Here is a 4,830-nt window from a genome sequence, read left to right on the forward strand (position 1 = left end):
AGCCTTTAGAGAAGGAGGACAAAGAGTTAAAGCGAGTTTTGCCAATGCAAGATGAAGTCAAAGACGAATTTGATCTAAACTGGTAAGGACATTTGTCATTCAAAAAGGTGCCACCGAATGGAGCACTTATCCTTGAAGAGATGGATGGGTAAACATTCTCTCAACCTATCAAATCAGACATGTGTAAGAAGTCTTTATTTTTGATTATGCAAATTTCTTTTGGAAATCATGCAAGGGACGAGGTAAAAGTCAGGCCATCTTCCTTTCCAATCAAAACATTTCATCCCTAGTTATCCCTTTTGAGCCATCAGAGCAGTAATTTTCGTTTGGCAGCCCCTGAGAGTTGCAAACCCCACACTGGGGCCAAGTTATTTTGGAAAAGAGATGATCAAAAGAAAAGAAAACCCTACACTGGGGCAAATTTTTGAAAAAGTTCAAAAGAATGGCAAAAGGCCAAAAGACAAATCAATCAAAAAAAAAAAAAAAAAAGATGAAAAGGAAAAGAGAACCCCATACTGGGGCAAATTTAGCTTTGAAAAAAAAAATGCAAAAGTGAGGAAGATGCAATGGAAAAAGCAAAGAGAGAAAATTCAATCAAACTGGGGCAAATTTCCCTCAGTTTCGTTCGAAATTGAAGATGATTTCAAATGATGCAATCTCAGGTTATTTCACCTCTCATAAGAGCAAATTGTTTTCAAGCCTTAACTTTTCTTGACATACCCCACCTGACCCCATTACAAAAGCCCAAAGTCCTGACTTTCGTCACTTGCTATATTTTTATTGGAAAGTTTGCTAATTAACTGACAGGTGATGTCCATAATGCCTTCGCTTAATCTTACAAGGGAAGTGCATTTTACTGATGTCAGAAATCTTTAACTCATACTTCTGAGGCGATTATGGTTGAGCTCTTCCATTGCTTCCTTACGTAAAAACCCGAAAGGGCACCTCAAAAAGAAAAAAAGAAAAAAAAAAAAAGAAAAAAAGAGAAAAGGGTGGGGGCAACCTTGATGAAAACCCGAAGGGGCGCTAGGTAGGTTTCTTCAATGAGCAAACACGAGGAAGAACAGTTGATGACTTGGTTCATTTGGAATTTCTCTTCATAATACTTCTGCCAGTGTCGAATTGCGGAACAAAGATATTCAGGGACTCGAATATGACATCCGTTGGCCAAAACTGTGTCGTTTTGTAAAAATATTTCTTTAGCAAATTCATTCTTAGGAAGCTCATTTTTTCTCAATTGCTTGTATTCATGGCATTTTTGTAGGCTTTAAGCACAAATGGTTTGTGTTTGCATTCTTTCACATATTCATTTCTGCATGATAGGTGAAATTACTTTTTAATCATCGAATTTTGGTGAATAACAATCCCCGTGGTTTATTCGAAGCATACTTGGGTTCAATCATCTTTTGAAAAGGGTTAAGGTTCAACAAAGTCAGTTACGCAGACTTCGCAATATGGCAAAGCACATACCTGATCAGTTTGTAAATCGGAAAAGCCTTAGGGTGAAAAATCCAACTCAATCGACTGCCGCAGCAAAAGTTGATAAAGGCCTTGAAAGACTCATGTTTACACGATTCTCAAAGGAAAACGGATCAAATGATGGTGGCAATTTCTTTGTTTTTTCTCTCTTTTGCAGGAAATTGCATACACAGACGAAAGTAAGCACACCTCGCACTGGAATCGGTGTCGGAAAGAGTCCTCTGGTGAACAAAGGCAGATTGAAAATGTCGCAAGCAAATTTCATCAAAAAATGCAACAGCATGGCGATACAGAATCAACTCTGGACTCACATTGCAAAAATTCATCATACTGGGGCAAATTAATTTTTTGGAAAGATTTTCAAAAAGTCGAAAAGAAGAGCAAAGGAAAAAAAATCATCAATCAAAAATCAACACAAATTTTATCACGGCAGGCTCGGGTTTAATCCCACTGACCGATTGTCAAAGCATTTTCGGGTCAGTCCCATGATCAAAAGCATTTCCGGGTCAGTCCCACGATCAAAAGCATTTTCGGGTCAGTCCCTAGATCAAAAGCATTTCCGGGTCAGTCCCACGATCAGAAGAATTTCCGGGTCAGTCCCACGATCAAAAGCATTTTCGGGTCAGTCCCACGATCAAAAGCATTTTCGGGTCAGTCCCTAGATCAAAAGCATTTTCGGGTCAGTCCCTCGATCAAAAGCATTTTCGGGTCAGTCCCTCGATCAAAAGCTCATTCGGGTCAGTCCCTCGATCAAAAGCATTTTCGGGTCAGTCCCTCGATCAAAAGCTCATTCGGGTCAGTCCCTCGATCAAAAGCATTTTCGGGTCAGTCCCTCGATCAAAAACATTTTCGGGTCAGTCCCTCGATCAAAAGCATTTTCGGGTCACTCCCTCGATCAAAAGCTCATTCGGGTCAGTCCCTCGATCAAAAGCATTTTCGGGTCAGTCCCTCGATCAAAAGCTCATTCGGGTCAGTCCCTCGATCAAAAGCATTTTCGGGTCAGTCCCTCGATCAAAAGCTCATTCGGGTCAGTCCCACGATTCAAAAGCTCATTCGGGTCAGTCCCACGATTCAAAAGCTCATTCGGGTCAGTCCCGCGATTAAAGCTTATTCGGGCCAGTCCCATGATTTGAATTTCCTTCTCTAGTCAGTCCCAATTTTAAATTTCTGCTCGGGTCAGTCCTGTTTTAATTTTCTGTTTGGGTCAATTCCATTTCAAAAAAAAAAAAAAAAAAAAAAAAATTTGTGTTAAAGAGGTTGATCCTCATTTCAGAAGCGTCCATTGCAGCCGAATAACACAGGTAAGTATTTGGTGTCTACTTCTTTGTCTCAAGTTTTTTCAAAACTCAGACAAAGAGGGGCAAACTGTAGACACCAAATTTTGGTGTAATTTCATTTGCTGTTTATTTTTAATTTTTTCATTTTAGTTTTATTCGATTTTTAGTTTTAGTTTCTAGTTTTATTTTTATTTTTATTTTTAAGCTGTTAGCATAGAATCTCTTGGAAAATGAATGAAAATGAGAAAGTGAAAAGAAAAGAGGAGAGAAAAGGAAAAAAAAAGAAAATTGCCCACAAAATATGTTTTATGTCTTCTAAATTCAATCTTTTGGCATTTTGTTTATTTTTGTTAAGTTATTTTGAAAAAAAAAAAAAAAAAGAAAAAGAAAAAAAAAAGAGAAAAACGATGAAAATAGGAAATGGAAAAGAAATGGAAGTTGCACTTTATTGTTCTAGTTTATTTTTCATCAAATGTTAATTATTTTGTTTTGGTTATTTCTTTTTATTATTATCAATTTTGTTTGTTTCAAAAAAAAAAAAAAAAAAATCAGAAAATCATAAAATCAAAAAAATCACAATTCTATTTCGGCCGAAAACATTCTCCACTTCACGATGCTTCAGAAGAAAAACCGCGACTCCAACCTCCTCAAGACCGGACACCATTTCCATTTACTCTCTACACCATCATTCCCCATTTACCCACCTTGTAATCATCGAACGAGAGAGAGAGAGTGAGCTGCACCTTGCAGCCGAGAGGAAAGAAAGAAAAATCGTGAGCTGAATCTTCTCTGGTCTGTCCGTGAGCTTGAGGGAAGAAAGGAGAGAGCAAGTGGAAATCGTGGGAGCTGCTGATCGTCACCACCTTCATCAGTCCCAGCCGCAACTATTGCAACCAGAACCAGCACTTCAAGCCTTGCGCGCGTGCCGAGAGGAGGAAAAAAATTCAGCTCTGCCGTGTGAATGAGTTGCACTGTGAGGTAATTTCTGGGCCATTTTAGGTTGATCAAGAGGTAGATTGAGCCATCTAGGGGCATGCATGTATTGTTTGTGAAATCGGATGATGAAACCAAAGCATTAAAGAAATCTGATTTGGAAAAGAATTAAAGCTGTCGAAAGTTTGAAGCTGGAATTGCAGCTTGTTTCTGGAAATTTGCTGGAAAATGGTTGACTTTCACTTGGGTAGGTGCTTGACTAATTAAAATCAGAAGGTTAAGCTTTGCATGAAATTATCAGACCGGCTAAGCAAGAGAAATAAAATAAAAAGAAACCGAATCTGTTACATGCATGTTTCATCTGAGACTTGTTGGAAAATTCTGGAATTGTGGATGATAGTAGTTGCTGTCCGAACTTGATTTAAACCAGAGCTGATAGTAATTCCATTAATTAGTCATGCATGTTGAGTTTGAGTATTTAAATCACTGAATGAGCCGAGGAAATATGTGATTTAAGACTAACGAGCTGCTGGAATTTTTCTTTGGTAACCCAAGAGACTTGAGCTGGAAAATTTAGATGACTATAGTTGTTGTTTGCATATGATAGTGAACTGGAAATGCTAATCCGTTAACTAAGTGTTTACAGGTCAAATTTGAGTAAGTAATACTACGTTTTAGCCAAGAAAATATTGGATTTATGAACACTTAAGTTCTGGAAAATTTTGATGGCCGTGAGTTTGAGCAGGGAATTTCAGCTTTAGTTTGTTTGATGATCTGAGCTTAGTCTTGAACCAATTTGATAAATAGCCTTTTATTTGGTTTTTGCTATGGTGAAAGGGATAGAAAATCATGGCAGAAAATGGCAGCAAATGAAACATTTCAGAAGCTGAAGTTTCTTGCCATTGCACGCATGCTTTCCAGATTTTTTTTATGATATTTGGCTGAGTTTTGCTTGTTTGGATTGGGATGTTTATGTGGTTAGTTCCTTAGCCTAAAACTGTGATGTTGGGAATGAAATGCAGCTGGTTTCTTTCTCAAATTAGTTGCGGAAGCCTGTGCATAAAAGCTGCTGCAATGAGCTCAAAGCTCTTGGCCCTGTTGCAGCAGTATGCGCAAATATCTTTTCTTTTCCTTAGATGGC

Source organism: Coffea arabica, chromosome 6c (genome assembly GCF_036785885.1).
Source record: "Coffea arabica cultivar ET-39 chromosome 6c, Coffea Arabica ET-39 HiFi, whole genome shotgun sequence".
Lineage (NCBI taxonomy): Eukaryota > Viridiplantae > Streptophyta > Magnoliopsida > Gentianales > Rubiaceae > Coffea > Coffea arabica.